Here is a 12193-nt window from a genome sequence, read left to right as displayed (position 1 = left end):
GTGGTTAGCAATGCTACCTCAACGCCAGGGACCCACGTTCGATTCCTGGTTTGGGTCACTGCCTGTGCAGAGTCAGCATGGATTTCCTCTGGGTGCTCCGGTTTCCTTCCACAGTTCGAAAAACACGCTGATTAGCTGTATTGGCCATGCTAAATTCTCCCTCAGTGTACCCGAACAGGCGCCGGAGTGTGGCAAGTAGGGGATTTTCACAGTGACTTCATTGCAATGTTAATTGTAAGCTTATTTGTAACACTGCTGAATAAATAGCGTCACTTGAATTAAAAAAGGAGTCCGTCACTAAAGTCTCTGGCTGACCTTGGAGAGAGAACCAGTAGCCTTGGCAAACTAATTTGAAAGCATAATCATAAAGAGAGTTAGACCATTCAAAAATGAAACAAACAGCCGGGCATTTTTTGCATTCAAAAGATGAGAAAATCAAGAATTCTCATTCCCAGAAGGTTGTGGATGCCAGGTTAAATTAAATTGAAGACTGAGATTAACAAGTTTTTCTTGGGTTAGGATATCAAGGCATATGGGGTAGCGATGCATAAATGAAGTTGAGACAGATTCTAGCTAGGATATAATTGAGTGGGTGGAACAGGCTCGCCAGGCTGAATGGCCTACCTTTGGTCATATATTTCAATGATTGTCAAGAAGGAATGAACCTACATTAGTCAAGTCTTAACTCAAATATAACGTTACCTATCATCACCGTGACCAGAAGTTTACCCCTATAAATCACAGGCAACATTAAGCACGGACCCAGTGTAACATCTGCCACTCTTTATTGATTCCAAACTGCTGCAGAATGATTAAACGGTGGTAATTATGCACCAGTGATATAATTGGCAGCTAGGTGTCCTGTAAAAGTATTTTATGATATTAGATAATCTAAGACTTCATTTATAACACTGCTCTTAAAGCTCTCTCATGGGGAGCTGATGCTTGCAGAAAAAAACAACAAAAAACTCTTATTATGCCTCATCGCTGCCAGACAAATGAATGAAATGAAATAGATTCACTGAGTAAGATCTCAGTGTGGCTGATCTCATATTCATACTGATTACCAAAGAGCAGCCTTATACCAAGTTTAGATAAAATTGACCGGAAAGTGGCTGATTTGAAAGAACAAAACTTCACACTTAAACTTTGCTGCATCTGATTAAATTACACCAAAAAAAAATCCTTTCTTCAGCACTGAAGACAGATGTATATAAGCCTTTTAGAAACTTTTCATGCAGACCTTGAGAGTCAGCTTGGTGTTATTCCATGCACGTTTCTGGAGTTGGCCAATGGCAGTATCCTTTCCCTATGTGTTTTTGTGTGAAGAATGGAGCCAGATAGGATTCAGTCCTATCTCCCTACTTTGAAAATTTATTTTCCATGCTTCTTTATCCTCTTTGCAGAAATGAAGGGAGGTTACCTGCATATTGTTAGACAGCAAGCTTTACAATCTGTCCAGACTGAAAACTAGGACAATAATAACATCTTGATCAGAGAACTCCTTTATGCTGATGATGTTGTGCTAGTCGTTCAAAGACTTGTGAAGTGATATAATTGGCAGCTAGATGTCCTGTAAAGCACTTTGTGACATTAGGTAATAAATCTAAGACTTTATTCATAACACTGCTCTTAAACCTTTATAGTGGGGAGCTTATGCTTGCAGAAAAAAACCAACAGGAGACTCTCATGCCTTATAACTTGTCCTTCTTTACTATAAGCATTAAGCAAACCATGGTCATGGGGCAAGGTGTCAGTCACATCTCTATCCTGATCACACTGAATAACACCCCTCTGCAAGCGGTTAGCAAGTTCTGCTATCTTGGGTCCATACTGACAAACAACCTGCCTCTTGATGCAGAACTTGATACACGCATAGTCAGAGGGAGACAGAAGAGCAAATATGTAGGCAGGATTTTGAAAAGTGCAAGAGCAATAATAGTAGCGGATTTCAAACATGCTAAATTTAATTAGAATAGCATCAGTATAAAATGCAGAAGACACAAAAATCTTCAAAGCATTCAGGCCTTCATTCAGCAAGCATATCAGTTGTGCTTTTAGCTTCAGGGAATGAAGCTGGGCAGCTGGAAGAGGTATCAGTGGGACAGCATTTGGCGATTGTGATCAAAATTTAATTAGATTTAGTATTGTGTAGTTAAGTAAAAGGACAAAGGTAGTTCAGGAGTAAATATCCTCCATGGTCGAAAGATCAACTTTACTAAAGGGGGGAAAAAAATGACTTACTAAAAGTGGACTGGAAACAGCTACTTGAAGGTGAATCAGTAGCTGAGCAGAGGAAGGCACTCAAGAAGGAAATATAGTTCAGAACAAACCTGTAAATAAAAGAGACGAACAACCCAAATATAGAGGGTTTGGATGTCAAGGACCATACCGAATAGGATAATAGAAGGGGGGGAGGGGTACAGAGAGAGCGGAGGAGGGGGCAGGGGAGAGAAGAGTTTATATCAGGTACTGAGAGTTCAATACTTCAGAAAGTCTAGAGGAGTTTAGAATGTGCAGGGGTGAAATTAAATGGGATATGAGTAAAGCCACTGTGCCACCCCAGAGTGAAAAAATTCTTTCTCATCTCAGTCCTAAACAGCTTGCTCTTTATTAAGCAACTGTGTCCCCTGGTCCTAGACACCCACCCAGAGAAACATCTTTTCTGCATCTACCCTGTCTAGCCCCTAAAAATGTTGAAGCATTCTTCTAAACTGTAAAGTCCCAGATCTTCAACCTCTAATCATGGGACAGTCTCACTATCCCAGGAATTAAAACCTCCATTGCATTCCCTCTATGGCAAATATGTCCTTCCTTAGGTAAGAGGACCATAAAAAAAAACCACACAGTACTCCAGGTGCAGTCTAAACAAGGATCCATACAATTGAAGCCTCTGGCGATTGAGGTTAATTTAGGAGCTATAGATGGGCTGGCAGAGAAGTAGCAAGTGGATTTCAGTCCAGAAAAATTAGGGGTAATTCATTTGGTGAGGTCAAACAAGACAAGAAAATACACAAGAAACGGTATAATGCTAACAGAATCAGAGAGGTCTTGGAGTGCACGTCCAGGAGTATTAGTAAGTAACTGAGAAGACAATGGGGTACGTTCCTTTATTAGCCGAGACTTAAATTATAAGAGCAGGGATGTTACGCTAGAATTATATAAAACACTAGTTTGGCCATAGCTGGAGTACCACATACAGTCCGAGTCATCAAATTACAGGAAGAATGCAGTCACAGTAGAGAGGATACAGAGGAGATTTATGGAGGCTATTGCTCGGATTGGAGAACTTTAACTTTTGCTAAAGATTTGATAGGCTGTTTTCTTTGCAACAGAGAAACCTGGGGTAAGTCTTATAGGGACTGTATAAAATTATGAGGGGCCCTAGATAGAGTGGATAGGAAGGATAAATTCATTGTTCATTCATATTTTCCTTAGCAGAGTGGTCAATAACTACCAGGCATGGATTTAAAGTAATTAGTTAAGGGAGTTCAGGAGAAATATCATCTGCATCATTCTGGTGTGGGTCTGAAATTCACTGCCTTAAAGACAGCCTCTTGCATTTAAAACTCAGATATGCCATTGAAGTGCCATAACCTACATGGCTATAGATCATTAGCCAGAAAGGGGGAGTAGACCGGGTAACTCTCTCTGTCAGTACAGATGTGAAGGACTAATTGACCAACTTCTGTGCCATAAATCGGTTGATTGTGTGTTGACTGCACAGGAAGATCCCAGGACCGGATATGTGGTAACTATCACAAGTAACTGACTCAGAGGCATTTAGCAAAAATGTCATTTAATAAACTCCCTTCCCGTGAAACAAGAAATATACCAGACTTTGCAACAGCAGTGCTGCTGGGAAAATAATCATGATGACAATGACTACAGTGCTCAGGCAAAGGATAATCATGGATTCCTCAGTCCCAATTTCTCCAAGTGAGAAGGCTGTGGGTTCAAAATCCATTCCAGACATTTAAGCACATTATCTAGGTTGACACTCCATGCAGTACCATGGAAGTTCTGCATTGTCGGAGGTGCTGTCATGTGAATGGGACATTAGAATGACAACCCATCTGCCGTCCCAGGAAGACACAAAATACGTCATGGCACTATTTGACATGCAGCGAATTTCATTCTGGGTGTCCTGATCAATATTTATCCCTCAACTAATGTCACTATACAGAAAATCAAGTAAAGTGATACGTCACGTTATCACATTGCTATTTGTGGAAGCTTCCTGTGCACTAATTGGTTGCTACGTTTTCTACATATATGAAACAGAGGGATGAGACTACCACCCAATACATGGTCCTGGTGAAGGGTTCTGTCTTTTGCCAACCTCCAAAAAAAATTACATATAATGGGATGCAAGATAAGTCTGTTCTGAGAGTGAACAATGAATTTGATTGACCCTTCATTGTCACTGGATCAAAATCCTGGAACTCGCACCCCACCACCACCCCCCACCCTCCCCACACCCCCCAACACACGCAGACTGCAAAGGTTCAGAAGGTGGCTCACTATCATCTTCTCAAGGGTAATGAGGGATGGGCAATAAATGCTGGTCTAGCAACGTGCATATCCCATGAAAGAATTCATTTAAAAAAAAAGAATTAGAATAATTTCTGGGTAATTATCAAAATTCTGCAGATCCCCTGGGGTATTTCCCATGGTAGATTGAATGATGCCTTGTTTTAATTAAAAAGGGTGCCAAGCAATGTGCCGCCCAATGCATTATTAAAAGCAGAGTTCCTTTGACTGAATAAATCAAATTTCAATTTTACTGAATGTTCTCTTGGGGTCAAATTCCAAAAGTGTCAGTTTTACCATAAAAACAGTAAACTGCCAGTCTTATAACAATAGGATCATTTAATGAGCACATACAAAAATGTGCTAGGTTGGAGGTAATCAGCACAAGGGGTGAAGGGTTGGGGAATGGGGAAATGGAAAGAGGTGAGATTGAATATAGTGTGCTTTTCCCTAGGAATTTAAACTGGGCCTCAGCTTTTCATTGCGTATGTACACACACATCCATCAATGACTTGATTAACATAAACATATTCATGAACATGAACAATGCATAATACTGAAAATCAACTTCTGACAAGAATGGCTTCTGAAAGACCAAATGGGAGCACTTGTCAGGTAAAACAACTAGCAATGGGTCAAAGAGTGACCCTGACAAATCAGTAATGTGTCAGAGCCACAACTGCCCAAGGACAGGGCACACTGAGCCAAGAATAAGACAGATTGATATGGGTAAAGCTAGATCTTGCTGAGAAGGACACGGTGAAGACAGCAGCCTGGCAGGATCCTGCAAGGCAAAGCACAGGAAAGCTGTTATTTTAGTGAAATAAAGAATGGCAGAAACCAAGTTAGAGGCCTAAGCCCCTGGCAGAGATTAGACCTTGAACAAGAGTTAAGATCATTTGGTAGTTCAGAACTTGAGAATTGCCAAAGAGACGTACTATCGAAGTTTCTCATCTTGCATTCATCTGGACAGCTACACAAGATAAACCAACAGCAATAAGACAACAGTTTATATTGTATGAGAACTAAGTGTGGTTTGGTTGGTAAGTGGACTCTGATTGGTAGAGGTGTTGCCATGGGGAATGCAGCAGTGATCTGTTAATTTATTTTGCATTTTTCAAATACTTGTATTGGGCAGGTGGTGTTTTTCAAACTGTATCTTTAGACTTGCTAAAGAGGACGAGACAGAGGACAAATAAAATCATTTTCAAAAATGTAGTTGAGTAATTTGAATAGCAAAATTCCAATAATTTAATCACTAAATTGTTTCTCATAAGTCCTCAGTAGTTTTTCCCACAGGAATGTTTAGTTATGCATTTTAATAATTATAAATCAAATTTGATTGTCACAGTGCCTTCTATTCAATTGTAATCAGTGGCTGATTTAGGTGTGAACCCTGCAGGTTTTATAACCAATGGCCTGAATTTTCAGGATGGTGAGCACTCGGCATCCGGAGAGTTGGCAGGAAATCCATCTCTGCTGAATTCGACAGACCCATTGCCATTTCATGCTCTAATGAGAACTGATTTGCAGCAGATGGGACTTCCACCTGTATTTGGAAGGAAGTTCCACTTTGGACAGCTGCAGTGGCTGGAAGAGGTACTGCACTGCCTTGCCGGAGACAAAGTCCTGGGAATCGCAGTAGCAGGGTCTTTCAGAAGGACCAAATAGGACAGGACACATTGAGTCAACGATAAGGCAGGTTGGTATGGGTAAAGCTGGACCTTGCGGGAAAGGACATGGGCAGGGTGAAGGCAGCAGTTTGGCAGGATCCTGCAAAACAAAGAACAGGGAAGTTGCTATTTTTGTGAGGACCATAAAGTAGAAGAGTGGCAGAAACCACAAACCAAGAGGAACTGCCCAGGGTAGGGGGGAAAATCGGGAAGGGAAGAGGAAAAAATGGGAGGGGTGGGGGGCAACCTCACTGTTGGTGGAGGGCTGATGTAGGTTGGAGAACAGGTGGGAAGAGGGCTAGAATTCCTAGGTCCATGAGGGAAGGGTGGCCTGACTCTGAAGGGGCTTTCTAATGGAGGCCCTACTTCCTAACTCCTGCTTCCTGTCTGAGATCAAAAGAGAGTTTTTCTTGTTTTTCACTCCCAGTCATCGGACACCCGCCAGCCTAAAAATTGAGGAATCACTTAATGGCCTTAATAGGGGCAAGGGTGGGCTTCCCTGCTGAGGCCCCAGTCTGCCCCACCGTAAAATCGCACCATGTCAGGGTAGGTGGGATCCGTGAGGGAATCGCGCCCATGCTATTTTACACTCCTTCCTCTCAGAACCCATTGACGAGAGGGGTGTAAAATTCTGGCCTTTTGTGTTACATTTCACAGATAATCGCATGCACTCTGTCATTGTTTGCAGTGTGTTCGGGGATGTGTTGTTTTATGTTAAATAACTTACAACTTATTATGGCCACTGACGTAATGACTGGTCATATCAAATTGCATCTTTGACAGGATGTATAAATGCAAGTAATAATTTTAAGCTTAAATTATACAGTTATGTATGTACTTTCATAAAAATAAGTCAGTGGTCTTGATTATTGTTACAAGTTTATTTAACAGTGCTTGGCTTTAGTTCACAAAACTTCTTCGAAAAAGGGAACTGAAGCAGAGAATAAAGAAGAAAGTTGGAAATATGATACATAACGTAGGTAGAAAGATGCTTAAAAACTTGGGTGGTGTTGGAGTATTGTTAATTTTGGGGTACAGGCAATTTTGAAATGGCCAAACTTTGTCCTCATAATTAATGTTTGTAGGTGTCATCAAGAAAGGTTTGTTTCCAGGTATCTACAAGCATTGCTCCTGTAACTACTAACCAAAGAATGTGCCTCGTCAGTAGTTACAGGAGCAATGCTTGTGGATACCTGGAAACAAACCTTTCTTGATGACACCTACAAACATTAATTATGAGGACAAAGTTTGGCCATTTCAAAATTGCCTGTACCCCAAAATTACCAATACTCCAGCACCACCCAAGTTGGGACGGTCGATGGGACGAGAGTTGAAGCCATCTTGTTTTTAAAAAGCAACTGCTTAAACGTGAGAGAAACAAGGATTCCAACATGCTCATTTTACCATTCAGGCAATTTAGCCTTTCAGCTACAAGAAGCACAAGAAAAAGTACTCCAAAACTGTCAAATAATCTCAATTTTATCTAACCGAGATCAGTGGTTTGGACTAAATTGCAAGTAATGTTTTTGCTGTTTGATGGTTTTACAGTCTTCCCTGCAAGCAGTGTCAGTTTCATAAGCAGATATGGCCACTTACAAGCACATCTGATCTGAATAAAGAAACTAATTTATATTTTGCTGCATTCTTTTACCTATAGCTTCATAACTTTGCATGGAATCCCACCAGCTATCAGATCACATTCAAGATAAACGTCACTTGAATCATTGGAATGTTATTTAAGATTTGAATTTGTTAGATAAAAACATCTAATGCAGTTCGAATCTCAGATGTGGAGTCGTCCTTCAGTGAAACAAAACACAATGCTTGGTTTTGTAAAAGGAAATGCGCCTAAAAAGAATCACTTTTAAAAAGCTCTTAAATTAAACATGTTTTACCTCTGATTTTTTTTATTTGTTCAGGGGATATGGGCATCGCTAGCTGGGCCAGCATTTGTTGCCTGTCCTTAATTGCCCCGAGTAGCTTGCCAGACCAATTTGGAGGGGATTTAAGAGTCAATCACATTGGTGTGTGTTGTAGGTCAGAATAGATAAGAATGGCAGATTCCCTTCCCTGAAGGACATTCGTGAACCAGATGAGTTTTTACAAAAATCAACAGTGGTTTTATGGTCATTGTTACCGACTTTTAATTTCAGATTTTTTACTGAGTTCAAATTTCACCATCTGCAATGGTGGGATTTGAACTCTGGGAACCAGAGTATTACCTTGGGTCACTGGACTAGTAACAGACATTATCACTATGCCATTGCCTCCTCATAAAATATCCCACTGACACAGTGTTGGGAGGTATTAACGTGAAAAGGATAAATGATAAAACATTGAGAACAAAGTTTGAATGATCAACATTCTTCCCAAACAATTGATGGCCGATGCTGAAAAGGGGCAAGGACGAGATGGTTGGGGGGTGGGGGGAGACAATTGTAACAGATTGGGTTTTGAATGTTATTGTTAAATGGTGTATTGTGCATGTCAAAAGGTATTGTGGCTGCCTAACAACTTAATCATTTATGCAAAATCATAGAACCTACAGGGTAGATGGAGGCCATTTGGCCCATTGAGTTTATACTGACTGCAGTCCACACAGGCCCTATTCCCATAACTACTCATATCTATCCTGCTAATCCCCCTGATGCTAGGGTTAATTTAGCATGACAAATCTATCTAATCCACACATCTTTGGACTGTGGGAGAAAACTAGAGCACCTGGAGGAAATCCTCACAGACACAGGGAGAATGTGCAAACTTCACACAGACAGTGACCTGAGGTCAGAATTGACCCCGAGTTCCTGGTGCTGTGAAGTAGCAATGCTAACCACTGTGCCATCCAATGACTGATATGTATTGTACAGGTTGCTACTACCAGGTGGGAACATCCTTTACTGACAATTTATTTGCATTTGGAGTTGAGAACAACAACGTGGTTAACAGGGAGCACAGACATGGAGGGAGTGAGGCCATTAACATATGGAATAGTTTAGGTTAGAGGGTCATTAGATTGGTTCCACTGGCTGGCACAACAGAGGGCCGAAGGGCCTGTACTGCGCTGTAATGTTCTATGTTCTATCTCCTTCAAATGGAGTTGATAAAGGAGAGGCACTCCGAAAGCTCGTGCTACCAAATAAACTTGTAGGACTATAGCGTGGTGTTGTGAGACTTACTGTATCTCCTTCAAATCCACAACTTTCCAAGATATCTACACTCCTCTAATTTTAGCCCTCTGTGCCTCTCTGATTTTAATCGTCCCACCATTGGTAGCCGGGTCTTCAACTGCTGAGCTCCTAAGGCCTGAAATACCCTCCACACATCTCACCATTTCTCTACCTCCCTTTCATCCTTTAAGGCCATAAGGTACAGGAGCAGAATTAGGCTATTCGATCCATCGAATCTGCTCCGTCATTCGATCATGGCTGATATGTTTCTCAGACCCATTCTCCCGCCTTTTCCCCGTACTGTCTGATCCCCTTATCCATCAAGAACCTATCTATCTCTGTCTTAAATACACTCAATGACCTGGCCTTCTATGTCATTGAATTTCACACAGTCACCAGGCTCTGGTGAAAACACTCCTTAAAATCTTTCTTTAATACTCAAACTTGGGGTGTGAATATCCCTGGCCGGCCCATCTCTGAGGGCATTTAAGAGTCAACCACATTGCTATGGCTCTAGAGTCACATGTATGCCAAATCAGGTTTGGATTTCCTTCCCTAGAGGACATTTGTGAACCAGATGGCTTTTTACAATGATGGTTTCATGGTCATCATTAGACTTTTAATTCCAGATTTCTATTGAATTCAAATTTCACCACCTGCCATGGTAAGATTTGAACCAACGTCCCCAGAACATTACCCTAGGTCTCTGGATTACTAGTTCTATGACCGTACCACTATGCCACTGCCTTTCCTTTGATCAAGCTTTTGGGCAAATGAATTAACACTTCGTGTGGTTCATATTTCACTTCATATTGCTCCTTCAAAGTGCCTTTGAGTGTTTATTTATGTAGCTCCTCTAATGTAATAAGTTGTTTTTGATGACAGTTAGAACCCAACACAGCAATGGTCAAATCACTCCACCCCTGATTAGAAATGAATATCGTGGATTATGGGGTTACTAAAACACTACACGATCACCTGAACAAGACTGCCCGCGTTATTATACCCAAGTATCCATCATTCTTTAATCTGTATTTTCAATAAGCTATATTTTATGATTATGTAAAAGTTAGTGTCAGAACATTCAATACATACAATAAACTTATTAAATATTAAATACAGCCTTCATCTGACATCACAGAAATGCTTTATCCATTTTAACTTTGGAAACACCATCTGTTTAACCTGCTCTTTATACAGCTAAAGAATGATTCACTGGGGCATGCTAAGAAGAGACAGACACACATTACGCACAATTTGATGTCGCCAAGTTAGAATACTGGAGAGCAGAGAAGGTCAAATTTGAATTACTAAGAAAGTTTATTTGCAAGACTCATTATTAGAAAGCCAGTCACTTCTCCTTACAATAAAAAAGTTAAAATTTGAGACCAGTGTGGCATATCCCACAGCAGGAAAGTAGAATGCTCATTCATGGATGTTGCAATTTTGTCGCTCAGAAATTTCAGTCATTGTGGAACGGCCACACAACATCCGAGTGACACTTCTCAAAGGAAGCAACAAAACATGTAATACAGTAAGAAATTCAGGAATAAACTGCCTCTTGGTTGAGGAATGGTGCATAATTCTGAAGGTGGGCGGAGGGGGGGGGGTGCGTAGGTAGAAGGTGAACTTAACATGGAAGAAAAGTCATCAGCAATTAGGTGCAGCACAATTAGGTATAGCAATGGAAAAGTTAAGAGAGAAAGGAGAAGGCAGAATATTTCTAGGTGAATGAACTAAGATGGGCCAAATGACCTTTCTCTCCTGTAAATATATTTCGAAAGCGCAGAGAATACTTTCTATTAAAAATAAAAGCACTCATTTTATAGTAAAACAAATTATTTAATATTTCATCCAATAAAAACAATTTAATTGCCACTATTTAGTGCCTTGATTTGGATATTGTTTCTTGAAAGACCAGTGACAAAAAGATGGACGTTCACCAAAGCAGCTTCTTAGGAAGACACAAGGGTCATAAATTCAAACAGGCCTAAGAGCTACAAGATCCAGAAAACCATACAAGCAGCTGGCAATGGTGACCGGCCAGCCTGCAGTGTGGTTTCCTAGAATCTAGCAGCTCTCAGCCATCTGAAGTTGCAGCTCCCACATGGAACAATTCCAGGATTAACAGAGATTCTCCTCAATGGTGAGATCAAGGAAGTATCAGACTTAACACTCTCCTTGTTAGTGACGATAATGTTTACTTATTAGTCACAAGCAGGCTTACATTCACAGTGCAATGAAGTTACTGTGAACTTTTACTAAAATAGTAAAGTTTGATGCGTATATTAATTTCTTCAATATTCAGGAGGAATGCAGCACTCTCCAAACCCAACGTTCCCCTATAAAGAGGCTAAAGAAAAATTACCTACAAAAATAGGCTGAAATACAACCAAATGGATATAAATACAGAATGGTAGAATGACCCATAAGCTTACTGGCCTATGCAAACGACCACATGTCTTTCCACAACAAGTAACATTGATAATATGTGATAATTTGAATTGCACAGTGAATTATGCACGGACTTGACCATGTTACTTTAGTCAGAGCTACACTCTAACTAGAAACACTTCAATACTTCATTAACCAATGATCTGATTGTCCATATTATTTGTCTATTGATCATGCACAATACAGCAATGGGGGGGTAGAGACAGCAATTAAGTGTTACTATCCAAAGTTGTGGGGGAAAAACATGGAGAAAGAGACCAGGTTGTAATTAAAATATTCACAGTCTTTAAATTAGACAGTTTCAGCACTGGAGTAATTCACATTTTGAGATGTAAGTCTGCAAACCAAACGCACATGTGCGATCAC

General features: G+C 40.5%; 1 protein-coding gene across 1 annotated transcript in view; it reads right to left on the bottom strand.

Moving 5' to 3' along the window:
• Window positions 1-12193, bottom strand: part of LOC145351760 (septin-8-A-like) — a 61037-nt gene that overhangs the window by 45038 nt on the left and 3806 nt on the right. The gene's annotated exons all lie outside the window — the stretch shown is intronic.

The sequence above is a fragment of the Carcharhinus amblyrhynchos genome, chromosome 13, assembly GCF_965287045.1.
Source record: "Carcharhinus amblyrhynchos chromosome 13, sCarAmb.v2.hapA, whole genome shotgun sequence".
NCBI classification, from domain to species: Eukaryota; Metazoa; Chordata; class Chondrichthyes; order Carcharhiniformes; family Carcharhinidae; genus Carcharhinus; species Carcharhinus amblyrhynchos.
The sequence above is the reverse complement of the archived record's forward strand: the minus strand, read 5'-3'. Positions and strand labels throughout refer to the sequence as shown.